A 21,233-nucleotide genomic window follows, 5' to 3' on the forward strand; every position below is an offset into this window, starting at 1 on the left:
AATATACCTCATAGTCCCTGCTAAAAGTGAATGAACCTAGCTCAAGAAAGGTGCCTCTAAATGATTCACTTGAGTTCCTGCTGGTTGTAACATTAAAAGACTTGTAATCTGGATACTCCACGTCTTTTCTGCTTAAGTCAATAGGTGAGGGCAGACAGTTATATCAAAAACACAAGCATGTGTCAGAAGAGTGGACTGCCATTGTCTTGGCCAACAAGATGCTACCAGAATGAGATTTCCCTTTTCTCTTTGTATATGTAACAAAATCTTTGGAATGACAGGAACATGACAACAATGTATACAGAAGACACTTACTTCAGCTGTTTTAAAAAAGCATTAACTACTGTTGCCTAGCAATGAAACAATGTGAAGAAAATTACTGGCAGACGATTATTAACGTAAGATGTGAGGTTTGTTTATTTTATGTATTTTGCATTAGGGAACAGTGATAGTCCATTTGGGTTCACTTCATCTTTTTAGCAGAGGCCTGTGGATAAAAAGGCTGCACAGATACAGAGGATACATGAAACACAACTTAATATTCTTGAATAAACAAAGTTACAGCTCTGTTTAGATATACAAGTATAGTGAACAAACGTTTGCTAAAAAATTAACAGCAGCTATAACAGATACAAAAGACATTCATACACTTTATCACAGAATTAGCTAAGAATGTAGTAGAATTACATGTGGATAGAACAGTCATATAGGAAACAGGGTATGGGATACAAAATCCATTACTGAAACTTCCACCTCATATATGTGTGTGTGTTTTATATATATATATATATATATATATATATATATATATATATATATATATATATATATGTGTGTGTGTGTGTATACATATATCTGTATATATATATATATATATATATATATATATATATATATATATATATATATATATATATATATATATATATGGGTACCTATCAAACCATCGACAACTTAAAATAACAAAACTGACTCCACCGACAACTGAATTAACCGACAGCTTAAAAGCGGGCGTTTACAAGGTAAGGGGTGTAAATTCGCTACTCAAGCCTACCATGGTTTAGGAAGGGTGGCAGTGTCATGCAACCATGGTAGGCATGAGTAGCGGAGTTACACCCCTTACCTTGTAAACGTCCGTTTTTGCGCTGTCGGTTAATTCAGTTGTCGATGGAGTCAGTTTCGTTATTTTAAGTTGTCGATGGTTTGATAGGTACCCATATATACATATATATATATATATACATACATACAGACACACTATGTTACAGTCCAATTTCTTCTTATAGGAGAGTGAGATCTTCATGCTGAAAGCATCCAATACAGAGTTTGATGCAAACGCCTTGAAAATTTAAGTCCATTTTGATTGTTTGTGTGCCTCCTTGTTTCATTATGTGCAACACTGCAGTTGTCTTGTTTGTGGAAGTTTGCAGGTCCCCGGCTGTGTGTAAGGAAAAATGTAAAGACTGAAAAAATGTTCAGTGTGTGTATATAATATTTTCTTTTTCTTTAGAATCCCTCTTGTCTTAAGATGGATGCTGACAGGCTGGCTCTGTCTTTAGTTTCCTTTTCCTGTAAGATAGATTCTGCCAACATGAATATTGCCAGTGTATAAAGTTCCAATATGGAAAGTTGGAACTTGCACCTAATGGCGGTGCAATGGTGCAGCGGTTAGCATTGTCACCTCAGAGCAAAAGATACACTGGTTTGATTCTTGGCCAGGATGCCTTCTGTGAAGAATTGTATGTCCTCCCTGAGCTCATATGGGTTTCTCCGGGTGCTCTGGTTTCCTCCCACATTCCAAAGACATGTGTCTGAAGCATTTCTGCCCGGGTGTCTGCTGAAAATGGTCTCTGTTCCAGTTGGACTTTCCCAGTAAACAAATGTTAAATAAATAATAAATAATATGGAAAGACACAGATAAGGGGTATGGGCTTTATGGTGTTCTTCTAAAGACCCCCAAGATCACACTAAATACAGGCAATCCAGGAACGAGACTAAAAAATCCATTTTACAAGACAAAAAACAATACTACTGTAATTTACAGACAGTAAATCAAAATAACCCTCAGAAGTTTTGGGCAGGTTTAAATAATCTACTACATCCTGGACAAACTTCAACCACAATCCCTGCTGCTACTATTGATAAAACCCCTGAAGATGTTTCTGACAGTTTTAACTGATTCTTTACTGAGACAATTCAAGCCCTAGCTAGCCAACTACCTCCTAGCTCCCCTGGTCCTGAAAGTACCACTCCTAGAAACCTACTCGTGTTCAGCTTCCAACCAGTCATCACTTCACTCATCCATACCTTGATCAAAAAATTAAAACCCACTACACTTTCTGCTGATCAACTCCCTGCCGAGTACCTACAAAAATCAGCTGATGCTATTGCTTACCCTGTCTCAATACTAATCAATCGAACCATAGTAGAAGCTAAAATTCCCACCATCTGGAAAATATCCTATGTAATCCCACTTCACAAAGGAGGCAGCTCTACTGAATTCTCCAATTATAGGCCAATAGCTATACTCTCTCCACTTGCAAAGATTATGGAAAAATATATTCATAGACAACTCATGCACCATCTAATCCAGAATCAACTTATGGCAGACTCTCAGCATGGCTTCCGTCCTCATCACAGCACTACTTCAGCCCTTCTAGCCTTTACCAACACCATAAACCATAATCACAATAATAATTCTATATCCTCAACCCTCTTCTTGGATCTTTCCAAGGCATTCGATATGGTTGATCACCAACTTTTAATCCACACCCTGCATTCTGTCTAGATACTAGAGCCCTTCAATGGTTTCAATCCTACCTGAATGGTCAACAGCAGGCTGTCCTCTGGCAGAACAAACTCTCTAATCTTCTACCTAACACCATTGGAGTACCACAAGGCTCTGTACTAGGGCCCTTGCTGTTCTCCATCTTCATTAACGGCCTTTATACTGTCATCCCAAAAGTCAGCTGTATCCAATATGCTGATGATTCCACTCTGATTTGCTCGGTCACATCTCCAATAGAGTTACGGTCAGCTACCCAGACCTCCCTTAATACAATAGAAAACTGGCTTTCTGAATGTCGTCTGATCCTAACTCCCAAAAAAACTAAAATGCTGTTATTTTCACCAACATGTAGGTCTACCGCTTTCACCTTTGCCATAAATTCAAATGATGGCACAATAATCTCCCCTGACCCCTCTACAAAACTATTAGGTGTCATCATAGATAATAATCTAAAATTCAACCTACATGTTAACCAAACTATCAAAACCATCAATAAAAAACTAGAGTCACTTTAAAGAATAAAAGCCTTCCTAACCCCTCCAGCTAAAATTGCCATAGCTCGCTCTCACCTTCTTTCAACCCTTCTGTATGCATCCCCTCTACTCTCAAATTTAAACAAGACTGTCCTTAACAAACTCTCAATTTGCTACAACCACATTGCCAGGTTTGCCACTGGGCTGCCTTTTAGGACACATCATTGCATCAATCTAAATCATCTTGGGTGGCTTGAACTACCCAGCCTAATCCAGTATAACCAACTGATTAAAATCCTCTATAATCTGGACAATACTCCTGCACTTAAAAATATTATCACCCTTTATAACAATCCTACACCACTTCGATCCTCTAACAAACTACTAATTCAGACTAGCAAAATTAATAACACAGCCGGTGACTCTCTCTTTGCAAAATCTGTAAGTAGACCCTGGAACTCTTTTCCAGCTGATATTACCTTACTTTCTACCTTAGGTCAATTTAAAACTAGACTCAAACAACATTTGGCACTTAACTGGCTATGTCAATGTATCAAGCCTGGCTAACTCTCTCTAGAATGTGTAAAAATCTGTTAACCAGTTTACTGTGTAATTTAATTTAATCCTGATTTACGCTTGGGATTAACTCTAACCTGTGGAACTTGTTTAACTTGCTTACTTATGTAATCACTGTAAATAGTCTGTAATATGTAATGCTGTATCTGCTTACCCTTGGAGCTTTTCTCCCCGGGCCTCCGCTGAAAATGGACATGCATCCAGTCGGACTATCCCGGTCAACAAATGTAAAATAAATAAATAAAAAATAAATAATTGTGGTAAGAGTGTACAATGGTGCAATGAATGTCCTTTCTCTCAGAAAAAGAGATCTATCTTTTCAGCCAAATATCCTGTCAAACAGCCAAGCACCACAGCAAGCAGAAAGACATCCTCCTACTTGAAAAATCACTTGGCAGCCACCAACATGGCAGCAAGATCGTTAGGACAGCCATGAACAGGAAACACGGCTATTTCCTTTGGTACCCGTGGACCAAGAGGGTCTCTTTGTTAATGTTATGGTACACAATTCTGCTCTTCACTTCCTTGTTGACACAGGAGTTACCCAATATGTGATCACCTCCCACTCTCTACAAAATCTGTTTGGGGTGTGGGAGTCTCTGGGGTTCCTTTGGATTATCCAGAGACAAAACATATTCTCATTCAAAAAGGTCCATTAAAGGATCAACGTGCTTTTATTGTAGGAAATACTGCCAAATATTTTAGGGAGAGATTTACTGTGCAAAATATGATGTACTGTTCTTTGTACTCCAGATGGAGTACTTTTAGATATACTAAATGAACCTTCTCATTTCGGTCTGTATTCAACTGACATTTGTGAAGATGAAGATACATTCTTCACGATCAGAACAGACCTCTAATATAGTTGAATTGGTGGGACGGAAACCGCTTCTCCACACCTGTGGATGACCCATGATAATGAGGTAGGACTCATAAAAGATGCAGAACCTGTAAGAAATATTTAAAAAAAAAAAAAAAAAAATAGCGGAATTAGGATTTAAGGGTAATAAAGCAAAACTGCAGTTGTGGAAACCATAAGTCCAATATTTAGGACATCATTTCAGAAAGCTCTCACCAAATCTTACTTTCATGCATTACTGCTATTCAGACTGCACCACACCATACAACATTAAAAAAAGCTATGGCTGACAGGTTGCTGACAACAATGGATTTGTTATTATGAAAAAGCAGTAAAACCATTATTAGAATTATTGAAGAAAGACATTACTGGACACCTGCCCTGACAGAAACATCATGACCAAGCTTTTGTCCAATTAAAACCGTTATTTTCCAACCCTCTTACACTTGGGCTATCTGCTTATTCAAAAGTTTTTTTTTTCTACTCTATTGTGAAGGGAATAATATAATATTAGGACTATTTGCACAGTGCAGAAATGAGTACTTAAGACCAGTTGCTTATTTAAGCACAAATCTTGAGCCAGTTGCAGCTGCCCTTCGTCACTGCCTTAGGGCGCTGCAAGTAGAAATGGTGAATGCATTAACTCTCACGCACAGGACTTTTTTGGCATTTTCGCATTCTATAGAAGTATTATTACTAAGAATCAAAACACAATATTTAACTGCTACATGATTATCTAAACATGAACTACCGCTGTTTAACAACCCTTCCATGCAGATTATTAGATGTCCACCTCTTACTCCTTGCTTCTTTGATTCCTACAGTTGATGAAGGAGAACCACATGACTGTGTTTTTGTAGTTAACCATATGCTTCCTCATAGATACAATTTAAAAGATGCCCCATTAACAAATTCAGAATTACTTCTATATATTGACGGATCCTGTCTTTGAAGGGAGGATAGCATGTTAGTAGCAGCATTTCGTGTGCAATGAGAATAAAGTACTGTTAACGGAACTGTGTCTGCTCAAGTACCGAACTTGTAGCCATTACTGAAGCATGTAAATTAGCAAAGGACAAAATCGTAACAATTTTCACAGACTCATATTACACTTATGGGGTAGTTCATGACTTTGAGACACTTAGAAAAGAAATATAGTATTTGATGTCAGCAGGAACTGTTATCAAAAACACTGTTTTTGTTCATGAACTAATAAATGCACTTTTATCGCAAAGGGAAAAAGCTGAGGTCAGGTGTGTTGCAATAACACCAATGATTCATATATTTTAAAGTGAAACTGTTTTGTAGCTATGGCAGCTAGACAGGCTGCATTGTCTTATCCTGTTCAGGCTTCATTTTGGAGCAATTGCAGAAATCTAACATACCTGTTCTTTACAGGAATTACTGTCTTTCCAAAATCAGGCTGATGACTCCAGTAGAGTAAGGTAGATTTATAATGGCTGAAGACTATAAGGTGGACTTATAATGGCTGCAGACTCTAACCTAGATTTATAAGGGCTGCAGACTCTAAGGTGGATTTATAAGGGTTGCAGACTCTCTCTGGATTCTGTCTACTGCCACCCAGATGGAGGGCTGATAGCCCTATGCTCTTCTCTAAATCAGTTGGTTTAGACTTATCATTTGCCCTTTCATTTGGGAAACAAATTAATTAATAAGACAAAAGTGGACTGACTGGTATGCCCCTTACACTCTGGAAGTCATTCAACATTTTTGTAACAGCTAACATGCTTAGAATACATGTCAAAAAGTGTTCCTGTCCATACACAGTCTTTGAAAAAGCCATGATGACCTTTTTGTTCTGTACAGTGGGATTTCTTTGAACTTCCTCAGTTACAAAAATTCAAATATATTTTGGTGATTGTTGATGTGTTTTCCGGGTGAGTTGAAGATTACCCTTGTGCTAAAAATGATGTGGCTACTGTTGCCAAAAAGTTACTGCCAGAAATGATTCCCCAATTTGGTGTTCTTTGTTCTATTCAATCACAAGGAGGGATTCATTTTGCAAGTCAAATTGTGCAACAAATACGTAAAGTTTTAAATGTTAACATTCATTGTCATTGCCCATACAGACCCCAAGTTTTAGGGATCGTTGAAAGAGTTAATCAGAGTATCAAAACTAGGAGTGCTGCACTGTGTGAAGAAACTGGTCTGAAATAGACAGAAGCACTGCCTATAGCATTAGTTACTGTATATAGTGCAGTCTGTATTAATAGGAAGCACTTCCAGCACAACATTCTCATGGGAAGACCTATAAGAATGCCTGCCACACCACTGCCCAAAGGTTTGGAGTTATAAAATGTTGATGAATCTGTTTTTCTTTATTGAAAGTGTCTCTCCTCTATTCTGTAGCACCTATATCTTAAAGTGACTGCAGCCCAGTAGCAGCCAGATTCGACCTTTCAACATATATCCAGCCAAACTTTCATCAGGAAGCATTCATATCAACCAAGAAGGAAAGGACCCTTCCTGGTTTTACTTGCAACCACTACTGCAATGTGAAGTATCACACACTTGGATACATCTGATTCATAAGTCACATGTCAAAATTCTACAAAACCCATTTAATTTTTTAAAAGTAATTCATTAGTATAATTAGTCTCTGAGGGCTCTTTTTTGATATGTGCAAAATCTAAGACATAAACTCTGTCCTGTGAACAATAATGTCTTGTGAAGACCAATGTTCTACATCTCCTAGATACAGAGGTTGGGAAATAACGAACAAAGAAATTCAACCATGGTAAACTCCTCCATGATGGATCTTTTCCATGATCTCCCTGCAGATGGTTGTAAAGTTCATGAATCATAGACCCTGGATTTCAGGAATGCAGACAGGGCCTACAAGACCCCAAATGCTAGGCAGGGCTTACTGAGGAATATAAAAGCTGATCCTACCACTAATACCTTAAACCCTGACCAGCATTGGAGAGATGCATACAATATTATAATGTTCTAAATGATAACTGGGTATAGTAACAGAAAATATAGGACTTTACATGTAAAAGGTTATTACAGAATGAATGGGCAGAAAATGAAAATAAAGTGAGGAAATATGAAACAAATATGAAAAGGCTTTCTTTACAGACGGCCTAACTGATGCAAAGAATGTATTCCTGAGTGAGATGGTAAATATTTTTGCACATACATTTCTGCATTTTGTCACTGAAACTTTGCCATATGAAGTCCTGTGTTAGATACTGAAACAATGCGACCACAGCCCCAGAGACATGAAGTATTGCTTTACTGTTGCTGTCACTTTTAGTGAATTTGCCATTTCACTCATAAAAGGCATTCTGATGAAGGAGGAAACACTACTGAAAGCAGAGTTTAACACTGTTCCCAGAAATGAGAAAATACCATTAACAATCCCAATTGGCTGATTGCGGCTTCCAAAGACAATTAGCGTTTTACTGAAAGGAACATTTTAATATTACAAAACGTCCCTCAGATATGAGAATATATGGATTTACTGGGTGCATAAATAGACAAAGACTGAATCAAAGCACTAGGTAAATGTTGCTGAGGCTACATGAAGGCAAAACTGTAGAGCTGAAAGATGAAAACTGAAATGCCCACCTGAAACTTCGGGAATATTTTTGCAGACAGGGTTTACTGGAGTGTACAGACTGACAACGTCCATTTCCAAAATACCCATCCACATGCATTTGGCTATGACTCATAAGAGGCTCTTTAAAGTCAACATCAGAAGAGTTGTTATTTAAGCAAACTTGGTAAGGCTGAACTGGACTAGGAGAGGTGCTCAGCTGTTGCTCTTTTTAGAATCAAAAAGACAAGTGAACACAACTTTTAGGCTGTTAGGTACTCACTGTACTGTCAGTTTACCAACTGAATGAAGAGCAATAGCCAGAGCAAAGTGTTGTAATGTTTGAAGAACTGGGTTCAGTACTGGCATCTAAGAAAATTCCATGGCATGCTCTTAGAAAATATTTACAAAACCAAGATGTTTGAAGTAATCCACTAACAGTCACTGACAAAATGTAAATGAAAAGCACCCCAAAGGATGCAGAAGGATCAGTATACCTAAGGAGTAAAACTGGTCTGTAAGCTATTTGCACCTTCTTTGCCTTTCTTCCCGCCTTATTTACTGTTATATTCAATGTCTTCAGTATTCTGTTAAAAGGTCTGACAGGAGACATACATTTCAGGTCTATATCACATTATCGAAACCACAAAAGGTCGAATACCTCTTCATCAACCCCTGTTTGTCGAAAGTGACTCCACTGAACGATTGCTAATGCAAAAATCTTTCCCTCTGTAAGTAACATTGGCCAACCTACCAACTGCAGTAAAAGCAACAAAATGAAAAACCCACCATGGTGGGGGGCTAACTCCCCCCACCCCCCCAAAGTGGGGGACTGAACCTCCCCACACCCCCTCTAACTAAATATACCAACTCCGAGATTGTGCTACAGTGGGGAAAAGGGCAAATTCCTGCTGATGACCCACTGGTTACTTAACATGGGAAACAGTTTGTGGATTATTTGACAGATTCAGAGTTCAAAAACAGTGGTCGATGAACAGGTATTTGACCTTTTGTGGTTTCGACAATCTGATATAGACCTATACATTTCATAGTTTTATCACCTTTCCATTTCTTCTCTTGTAATCATGCCAGTTTTCTACTTTAGGCTGCCAATTACTGACTTCTACTCAGATATACATCTGGAGTTTCATTTGTGACATCATTCGTGAGTGTGAACATATCTCTCAAAACCTCTTAGCATTAGAATAAGGGACAAAGCCAAAATAATGGGAGGATAAAGGGACAATATTAGGGACAGATTTTAAATGCTGACCTTTTATCGGTTTAGAAAATTGCCAGAACAACAAACTTTGCATTAGCATGCATTTTCCAGAAGGATATGAAGTCTGAAACTCCACTGTCTTCCAATGATTTAGTAACCTCAGTCTTCAGTGGTTTGTCAGAAAACCACAACATTTACAAAGTACAGACCAAAAATATGGATATTGTGTAAAACTCTGTACAGCTGACAAGTACGAATGTAAGTAAGCAGACATGTCTTTGTTGCTGAGGCAGGTACACACTGTATCTCGGTTTCCATTGATTAATACGGGTGATGATACAGCTTTAAGAACTTTTTCTCTGTCTTCATCATGCCAGGAAAATGAAGTAAAATATCCTGAAGCCCTAGCAATAATGAGGCTCTGGAACTGATCAATGTGGCTCAAGTATTTTCAAGCCGTAAATGAAGATATACAGGAATAAATTTAGTTTCACACTTGTCCACGGCTTTCACCTTTTTATTTGTGACAGGGTAACAAGGACTGCAATATTTTAGGGCAAGATTTAACTAACAGGAGCAGCATCAGCATTTAGATTTTTATACAGGTATTTTTGGAGCCTATCTGCATTGTTTAAAGCAGGAGTTTGTGACATAGGGCCTTTACTACTGGTAGCAGAGTCTACAAAGATGTCATCAAGAAAGAATATCCCAAGGTCGACATCTTTCTACGTTCATTAGCTCACAATATGTCTATATAGGAAATGAAGAGCCTTAGTCCTCAGTTGATATCAGCATTTGTATGGGGAGTTTTCATTTTTTGAGTAGTTGTTACATATGGACACAAACACACACACCTATCTATATATCCAAATATATATATATATGTGTGTGTGTGTGTGTGTGTGTGTGTGTGTGTGTGTGTGTGTGTGTGCATATATATATATATATATATATATATATATATATATATACACACACACACACATACAAATATATATATATATATATATATATATACATATATCTATATACCTGAGTTTGTAGATTACCCACACACACACACACACATATATATAGATATATATATATTCATATATGCACACACACACACACACACTCACACACACACAATGTGTGTGTGTGTGTATATATATATATATATTTATATATATGTATATATATATATATATATATATATATATATATATATATATATTTATATAGGATGGAACTATTGTTTGTATACACACACGCACAATGTGTATATATATATATATATATATATATATATATATATATATATATATATGATGGAACTATTGTTTGGTCAAATCATAGAATGTTGATCAAACATATTGAAACTCAAGTGACTGACCATGAAGGAGTAAGGGAAATTGAGATGTCAACCTGCAGGAACCATCTTAAAGCCTTCTTTGGAGATTGTGATTCAGTGCTATTTGTCAACATTTCATGAGCTGACTGTACAGAATTTATGGCAATCAAGATTCCTGAAAGGCCAGTAGGTGAGCTCAAATACTGAAACGCTAAGCCCATGAACAAGACTTTTCTTTACCTTCAATATATGTGCTTGACTTTTTTGCTTAGACTTGGCTTTCTATCTTTCAACATTTTGAAGATTTTTGTCACTATTTTAACAAAACTACTTTCACTGTCTCAACTCTCCTTATTTGACTAGCTTTATTAAAACTCAGTTCCAACAAATAAAATGCTCTCAGAATTGAAGTCCTTAGGGGGCTTTGTTTGCCACTACTGAGTAACAAGAAAGCTTTTCCTGACATGAGACAGCTCCCAATTTTCAGTATAAAATTATATTCCCAAAACAAACAAAATAGTCAGATTTTAATATTACCCAACATGAATTTTTTGGCAAAATGAGTGAGGAAACTGTTCATAATGGAAAACAATTAATCAAGGCTCTGAAGTAGCAACAGCTAAATGTGACACCTGGCAATACTGAACACCTCCGTGTAGGTTGAAAGCACTTATTAACATTTTAAAAGTATGTTTTCCAGTCTCATTTGGTTCTCCAGCTACCTTCAGCTATTTTTGAGGTGTTACATCTTGTTATTTGTGTATTTTACACACCCAAGTGAAGACTATTTTTTGGATTATTTCGGTTGAATGAATCCCACTCTGCAATAAAACATGTTTTAGACTGCAAATATGACCTCCACACACACAATACTACTATCCTTTGTTGATAATTGTATTTAAACACTGGACTGACTGCAACTGAACTGGTCAAATGAAGTCTCTTAGAAGAAAGTGCTCATGGAATTATTGAGAGGTAATAAAGGAGTGAAAGCCACGGTGGTACAGCGGTAGCATTGTTGCCTCACAGCAAGAGGTTCTCCTGTTCAATTCTTGGCTGGAGTGCCTTCTGTGTGGAATCTGCATGTCCTCCCTGTGGTCGAGTGTCCTCTGAAAGACATGCGTGAATGGGGGTGCCTTCGATGAAGGTTGGGCGTCAGGCTGGCAACTCGACACCATAAAAACCTACTGCCAATCATTAGCGGACCGGATTTCCGCTGTGGCGACCCCTAACCGGGAAAAGCCGAAAAGACAAACAAACTTTTGGAACTACTTCAAACCACATGTTTTTCATATGGTTTGTTCTTTGTATATTCAGTGGAAAGGGTTGTACAACACCCAGTCTCACTCCTCATAAAGTAGTGGAATCTATTTAAAAACACAATATTTCAGTAAGCTGTGCTTCTGGTGACTGTTTTCTCTTCAGCTACAGGTCTGCTGCATTGTTCTTGAACACCATTTCTGATACAGAACATTATCAAGTTAGTATCCTCTGTCTTGTGTCAGCTATCCCTTAGAACATACAGCAAGACTTTAGTGCTTTTCATTTTTGGCAATCACTAGTATCCATGTTCCCCTGTAATTCATTTTGTTTAAACCTGACTCCTCCTACTATTCTCTCTCTCCACCATTTCATCTGGGGTTCCCTACATAAACCCATTAACAATTCCTCAGTTTTAGTCTCAGTTTCCTTCTACCAGCTCACACATATGATCTTCAGAGGACCTCTTCGGACAACTGCAAAATTTTAATTCACGCTCCTTCTCTATACCAGTTTCAGTCCTTACTCTCCCTTGCATTCTTTTTTACCTTATGAGTGTTATTTTCAACACTAACCTTACTCTTTCAGCAGTTAAAGTGCTTTTGTATATATTATCACTGACTTTTATTATCTCCAATCCCATAATATCTGCAGCTGCCTTTCTTATACTGCACTACTTTTTCCATCTCAAGAATATCCCAGGTTCATTGTGCATCATGACTTCCAATCTTATAATCCAAGTATTCCCATCCTTAAATCACTCCATTCTCCATCCATACATCTGTGGCTCACAGTTAACTTAATCTTGCATTATATCAATTTCCTTGTACAGTGGTCACTCCACCATGATCTTCTCCCCATAAATGGGAACCTCTTCCCTTTTTCTGCATCTAAAATGGACCATTGCTTGTGCAGTACCATAATCCTGAATTTATGAAAGAGAAAGTTATTACTGTTTTGTACTGTCTCCTTTTTTATTTACATAGCTTAGCGTATACTCTCTTAGCTTCATTTTTGCAATTCACATTTGAATGACCACTGGCTCAGCATGTTTTTTTCAAGTTTGTAACTCTAAACATTGTATTAAACAAAGGAATACACTCAGTAGTCACTAAGTTATTTACAGTGCATGGAGTATTACAATTACATTCCAAAACTGGAGAAAAGACACACTTGTTACATTATACCTGTTTGACATCTGGTAGGTGAATAACAACTTTTTATAAAGCACACACTCAGCACTGATAAACATTAGCCTCACAAAAGAGCATTTTCAGTGTTCCATGGAGACAACAATAGAGTAACACAAAGCCATTTTATTCAGATATTTTTCATTTGATGAAGTCCAAATGGAATGTTTGCCAGCTTCCCGAAGCTCTTCTTGGGTGACTGCTCTCTATGAGGCAACAGTTATTGGGTTACCGCATTCTAAGATGTCCATTGCCATTCATGTATCAAATATATAACATCCTAGTTATGACTGGAAACCCAACCAGAATATTCTATACTATTCGTAGTAAGACAATGCAATGCTGATGGCTGTAGAGTATGTGGTTCCCTGGCAGAAATTTGACAGATGCTCAAATGTACAATCACAAAACTGTGATGGCTACACTTATAATCAACATTCAAGAAGAGACATCACAGAAAAAACATTTTTGCAGCTGTGCCACCCAAATCTCTGCTACTTAAATACAGTTATCTAGAGGAATGAAAAATTCTTGAAATACTGTTGTCTCAACCTTTAAACAGAAGCAAGAGGAATCACACAATAGTGTCAAACAATAATGTGTCATGTACCGTGTCACCTTTAAGCCTGACACCCATTCTGCCAGGATTAAATATATATATACACGTTACACGGTAATATGAATCGCACAAAAAGTCATTGGAATGTTTACTCATAGTATTTGCTCATAGAAGCTAAACATTATCAAGGCACACAACTTCAAATGCGGACTGTAATGTAAAGTACTAAAGTATTTAAACATTTCTAATGGTTAAGGTAGAGGGAGTACTGTTAAAGAAAAACTGCACAATATCTATTCCATACTGAAACAAGTATGTGTTAAGAATAACGCAAACTAACATATAGTTAATTCATCCCAGAAATATTAATATTAATGCATCATAATGGAATACTAATGTCCACAAGGTCTAGCAATGCTAGACTTCTAACTGTGTGATACTTTAAACCTCTTACATCAGAGACCTCATGGGATATATGCAAATCACCCCTTATGGATATCTGGTGTTTCAGCTAAATGGCAATTCTGAATGTCCATGACTTTTTCTTTTACTTTCATTTTTAAGTCTATTTATGGACAATTTCAGAATTGCCATTTAGCTGAAACACCTGATATCCTTAAGGGGTGATTTGCATATATCCCATGAGTCCTCTGATGCAAGAGGTTTAAGGTATCACACAGTTAGAACTCTAGCGTTGTTAGATTTTATTTTTGTGTTTTGTAACCAGTTGGTTATTTGTGTGACCTTTTCACTCTTTGTTTTAATATCCACTAGGTGGAATGTGGTGTCCTCTCATCCAAACAACCAAACGATAAAGAATAAAAATAAATCACACACAAGCACAGCTAAATAAAACAAAACAAACTCTAATAAAACACATAAAATTAAAAAAGTATAAAATAGATAAGCACATTATTGCAGATACCGGTGCTTCCTCAGATCCTAGAACATATCATCAATAAAGCCAACAATATAGATGAAACCAGCCAATCACATTATACAACTGTATTACATGACAACAATTTATTGAAGAAAACGGTATAGGCTAATATAATAAAACCAATCACTTCATCTAGAAAGTGGGCATGATTTAAGATAGGATTTCAGTGGAACAGTCTCATTCAAGCCAAAGCATTTATGTTATTGCAGTCTAATAGCTCACCTCATTCTCCCCACTTTTATTAATTAAATCTATATCCTCAAACTGTTGGAACAATTCTGCAGAACCAGAAAAACAAACTGTGTGAGGAATTGCATCTCTTAACATGCTTAGCATTCTTGTCATTAGAGGTCCTAATATCATATACATGATCATGCATCCTCTGTCTCAGTGAATGGTTGGTCTTGCCCACATAGAAACACTGACATGTTATGCATTTAGTTAAATAAACTAAATCTCTAGTAGAGCAGTCTGTACAGAACAAAAACCTAAACACCTTCCCTGTAGAGGGGTGTGTAAACATACTGGCATTCTTATCTATATATCTGCAATAATTACAAGATCTAGAGCTATGAGTACCCACCCTGACTGAAGGTTGATTAATAACAGGGTGGTTATCCTTATAGCAAAGTAAACGTCTGAGAGACTTATTATTACTAAGACAGAACTTAGGCTTAGTCCCCACAACACCCTTTATCTTCTCATCTGCCATAAGTACTGACCAGTTTTTCCTAAAGACATCACAAATCACACCATTGTTTGAAGAATAGGCTATAAAAAACTCCTAACCTGGAATTATAAGACTCTCCAGAGCCACTGGTATTAGGGCGGCACATCTCTGAGAAGTACGGTTTAGCTCTTCTTTTCCTATCAAAATTTCTAAGAGCTAGACACCAGTTCACTTCGGGTTCTGAATAACCTCTTGATCTCAACTCAGCTTTAAAATTAGTAAGATGGTGTTCAAAATCAGTGTCCTCACAATTCAGTCTAGATATCCTCAATCCCTGGCCTTTCATGACATTCCTATAGATATATATATATATATATATATATATATATATATATATATATATATATGTATATATATAAAATTAACCGCACTCAAAAAAAATGAATGAAGAGAAGAAATTTTAACTAAGAAATGAACTTTGTGACAGTAACAGCATTCAAAAAATAGTAAATCACACCAACAACTCTTGTAGTACTTTAGCGCTTTCGTCTTATTTATTATCAAGACTTCTTCAGAAAGACATTTTTCATAACTATGAGCAACCATTTTCACTTCCTTTAAAAACATTAGTTCTAGCAGGCCATTTAAATTAACAACAGTTCCTTTCCAATAGTAAAGTGTGAACAGGTAGGGTGCTGTGTGCATTTTCATTAACATTACAATCGCAGTTACATAAGGTAAATTGGTCAGACAGTAATAGTCTTGTGGTGCCGTGTGCATACTAATAGGGATCGTGTGCAAAAAGGAATTGTGTGCAAAAAAGGGATTGGGCAAAAAAAAAAAAAAATGTTTTTAAATATGGGGGAACATATATACACACATATATATATATATATATATATATATATATATGTGTGTGTGTGTGTGTGTGTGTGTATATATAAAATATATGTATACATTATATATATATATATATATATATATATATATATATATATATATATCTATATCTAAATATATATATATATATCCCAGATGCATACTATTCCTATGTAAGAAGTGGTTACTGCATTACTGCATGGTTTCCTATAATGTCTTAAAAAGAGTTGGTCGCTGTCAATTCTATATATACATATGTCTAAGAATTCTATCTCATGATCTGAAAAACTGATAGTAAAATGCAAAAAAGTTGTCAATGAGTTTAAATCAAGAAATCTTACTAACTCAGACTGTGATCTAGCCCACAAAATAAAGACATAATCTAAAAACGTCTGTAGAATTTTATACATTCAGAAAATTCACTGCCTGTCGACATTAAGGTATCTTCCCAATGTGCTAAGACTACATTTGCATAGCTGTTGGCACAAGAAGTATCCATAGCTACTCCCAATTTATGTTTATAATATTTGCATTCAAATAGAAATACATTTTTTTAAAAAGAAACACCAAACCAATAAACATAAAATAAGCCTCTGGAAGCAGGAAACACTCCAAACGAATGGAAAACGTACTTTAATGGATAAAAACAACTGTAGTTGTAAAATCCAAAAGTGCTTTCATCTCTGACCATTCAGAGACTTTATCAAGTTAAAATAACAGCCAGGGAATTTGCACTTAAATAGCACCGCCTCACTCCAATCCACCAATAGAACTAACTTAACACCAAAAAGACATACACATCATGGCATTAATACAATAAAACTGTTAAAATAAGTACATCAAAGAACCATACACATTAATGAACACAGCGATTGTTACTAAGATCAAAAGTCAGTAAAAGCCTGATATAGTATTCACGGCAATACCTACATTTTATAATGTTTATCTTTCTAGTGCCATCAATTTCAAGAAGTATGCTAGGGACAAGTTATCGTTGATGCCAGGCCACTGCATGGCATTAGTTCTTAATTGCCATAAAGCTTTGGGTATCTCCAACTGTAAATGCCGAGGTCTGCCCCTTGGATCAATCAGTAAAGATTCAACAATCACAAACTTAAAAGAATGGCCCACAAAACTACTACAGTGTTTTGCTAAGGTGTTAGTATAATTTTTAAGCCTAATGTCCCTCAAATGCTCATAAATTTGGGATTTTAACCTTCTCTTGGTCTTTCCTATATAAAAAATGGACATACTGTACAAAGGGCACAATAAACAACTTTATCCATTTGACATGAGAATTTCTTATTAGGTCTTACCGTAACACCATTAATGTTTAAACATGACCCTTCCATTATATAGGAGCAGTAGTTACACACACCACATTTTGTCATAGATCGCACCTGCTGGCCACTTTGTGGGGTATCTAACAAATTCTTAAGCCAATGGCCCTTCCTATACACAATAATTGGCCCATCACTCATGTTGTTCTTCTTTCGGCTTTTCCCGGTTAGGGGTTGCCACAGTGGAACTCCGGTCCGACTGCTGGGAAGACATGCAGACTTCACACAGAAGGTGATCCAGCCGGAAATCAAATGAGAGAACCTCTTGCTGTGAGGCAACAATGCTACCGCTGCACCACCACGACTAATTGGCCTATCACTCATACATTGCCTAATATCATTACATGAGGCCAAAATCACCCAGTTCTTTTGTAAAATGTCAGCTACTTATCCACTAGCTACATAACAGGTAGTAATAAAGGTAGATTGAAAGTTAGCCTGCCCTATATTATGTAATGGTCCTCCTACTCAATTAGAGTTCAGATTGACATCACGTAGCTGGGAATCTATCACATCCCCAGCTGGAGGGCTGTTCCTCATGGAATCATGATCACCAGATAAAATGGCCTTAAAGTAACCCCTTTCTCTCTCTCTTGTTAATAACTTCCAACATTATTTATTTTTATTTTATTTTTTATTTTACATTTGTTGACTGGGCTAGTCCAACTGGAGGGTCTATATTAGAACATCAAAGTTTCAAAACTTTGAATGTTTAAATATCGAACCCTATTCAGTGAAAGCTGAAAATAATGAAGCAACAGAAAACCAAATGTTTTCCAAGGGAAAGAATTAGGGTGTCCGTTTCTGTTGCTTTGGTATTTTCAGTGCTGTGGTGTAAAGTTACGGGTCGGGTTCAGGTAAGTGTGTGATTGAGTGCAGGTTAGGGTAGTTAGGGTTAGGGTGCGGGTTAGGTATGTGTGTGATTGTGTGGACGTGAGGGTTACGGCAGGTTAGGTGAGTTAGGGTTAGGGCGCAGGTTAGGTATGTGTGTAATTGTGTGGACATGAGGGTTAGGGTGGGTTAGGTGAGTTAGGGTTAAGGTGCGAGTGAGGTGAGTGTGCAATAGTGACGGACCTTAGGGTTAGGGTTTGGATTAAGGTAAGTGGATAGTTAGTGGTGTGTGTATAGTTTAGTGTTGGGTTAGGTGTAATATTTTAGGTGTATGTGTGTGGATTGCTGTTTGTTTGGTGTGCTTGTGTTGTGTGTATGTGTTTTGGAACAGCAATTTTTTTCCCTAGGAAAAAATTCACTGTTCTGTATGTTCAATGTTTTCAGCTTTCGCTGAATAGGGTTCGATATCAGAACATTCGAAGTTTTGAAACTTCGATGTTCTAATATAGACCCCAACTGGATACATGACCATTTTCAGTAGGCCTGGGGATATAAGCTCCATTAAGCTATTAAAATGCCAAAAAATAATAATGATTAACATCAAAGTACACGACAACAATGGACTAGAAAACAATTTACATGGGTGTCTGATTAATGATATGTTAGCATTATCTCAAGAGAGAAAGAGATAAGAACAAGTAATTATAAGGTAGAAACATATTCACACAGTAGAGAGCTTGATATTCATCACGTAGAAGGCTAGCAAGTAATATCATACTCTAAGAGATAACTAAGAAAAACCTATTTAAAAATGATTTTAGGTAGCTTCCAAATTCTACATACCAAGTGAAAAAAGTAGCAAATATATACATAGTAAACACGTGCTTACAGTAGAATGATTGTTATGCGGGTTTGTACTCAGAGGTAGTTTCCCAGAAAGACTAGGCTAGAAGCAGAATTAAGGAAGCTTGCTGATCCCACTATCTGGGATCTGGGAGAGAGGTACACAGAGAGAGCAGCAATAGAGAGAGATGAGGACATGGAAAGAAAAGAGATTATTAGTCTGGGTTAGTACATGGGCATAGCCATTGTGTTTTAAGGAGTATTTTTAGCTGCTTTTTGAAAAGTGGTATTGAAGAAATAGATGATAGTTCACTCGGAAGACTGTTCCAGGTTTTCCCCACAGAGTTAGAAAAAAGAGAGTCACCTGCTTTATTGTTGGACTTATGGATGGCTACTAGTAATTCATCAGCTGAGCGAAGGGTTGTAAGATTTTTGTAGGGGGTGATAAGGCTATAGAGTATTGGAGTATTACTGGGATGATACAAAATCTTGTGGGTGATATTAAGTTGCTGAAATTGAAGCTGATTTTGCAGTTCTAGCCATCCTAGCTGTTTAAGATTTTGGCAATGGTGGGTTGTAAATGAGGAGCCAGTGGCAAATCTGGCAATGTTGTTAAAGGAGGTTGCCAGTTTGTTGAGGTTGCTTTTGTATAGATTAGTATAAATGGGGGAGGCATAGGGGAGGGTGGAAATAAGATGGGTGTGGACAATGGTAGTTCTGGCTAAGGGAGTAAGGAAAGGTTTAATCCTGTAAAGGGAAGCTAGTTTTCTATTAACTGATTTAATGGTTGAGTTAATGTGCGAGTCAAAGTTAAGGTTGTGGTTAATTATTACACCTAATAGTTTGGTGGTTAGGTCAGGTGATATGACAGTGCCATTACTGGATATAACTGTGAGATCTATTGCGGAGGACTTTTATGTAGGAGTGAACAGCAATAGTTTAGTTTTTTTTTTTTTTTTTTGTGTTTAGGAGGAGGCCACGTTGAAGGAACCAGTTTTCTACTAAGTTAAATACTTTTTGGTGATGGATTGGAGTTCAGCTGAAGAAGCAGTGGCACAAATTAATGTGGAGTCGTCTGCATATTGTATGCAGGTAGCTTGAGGAAGATTTACATTTAGATAATTAATGAAGATAGAGAAAAGGAGAGGTCCCAAGACAGAGTCTTGAGGGACACCAAGGGTAATAGGGCGATGTGTGGATAATTTGTTGTTCCAAAGGACAGCTTGTTGTCTATTTTCTAAGTAGGACTTGAACCACTGTACTGCCTCTGTGTCTATTTATTAATCCCAAAGGATACCCTCTCTTCAAAAACATACCCTTGAGCAAATCACATTCAACAAGAAATGCATCAAAGAGCTAGACCATGCAGGTTGCTCTCACAAATTGACCCTTCACAATAGCCCTTTTCAGTTTGAAGGGATGAGAGCTATGTGCAAAAAATTGTTGGAGTAAGTTTCTTTACGAAGAATTTCTGAAATAAACAAATGCAAACTATTATCCTTCACTAGTCTCTCATCAAGTATGAAATCTCAGCCTGGTTCACCTGGTGGGTAAATTACAGAAAAGGAGTTGACTCATTAATGTAAGCCAGAAAATCAGTTATCAAGTCGGTCAGACCATCCCAAAAAATGAAATTATCATCCAAAAAGCGAATATAGGTTTTGCAGTGGATAAAGAAATTCGAATTATATAAACACTTTTTCTCCCACTGCAACATTACCATATTCACAAAAAGGCCACCACAAGGTAAGCTCATGGCCGCCCTCTCCACTTGAAGAAACAACTCATTATCAAGGAAAATATAGTTATTTTTCAACACCAAATCAAACAGATGCTCATATAAATTGATAGTCGGCTGGGGGATACCTTTATCAGTCAAGTAGTCGCGAACTCATTCCAACCCTAAAT

The 21,233-nt window shown here is 36.9% G+C and overlaps 1 protein-coding gene across 3 annotated transcripts in view; it reads right to left on the minus strand.

Moving 5' to 3' along the window:
• LOC122793475 (myosin VIIA and Rab interacting protein) overlaps positions 1–21,233 on the minus strand; it is a 2,819,605-nt gene that overhangs the window by 396,763 nt on the left and 2,401,609 nt on the right. The window lies entirely within an intron of this gene.

The sequence above is a fragment of the Protopterus annectens genome, chromosome 2.part0, assembly GCF_019279795.1.
Source record: "Protopterus annectens isolate FY-2018-M chromosome 2.part0, PAN1.0, whole genome shotgun sequence".
NCBI classification, from domain to species: domain Eukaryota; kingdom Metazoa; phylum Chordata; order Ceratodontiformes; family Protopteridae; genus Protopterus; species Protopterus annectens.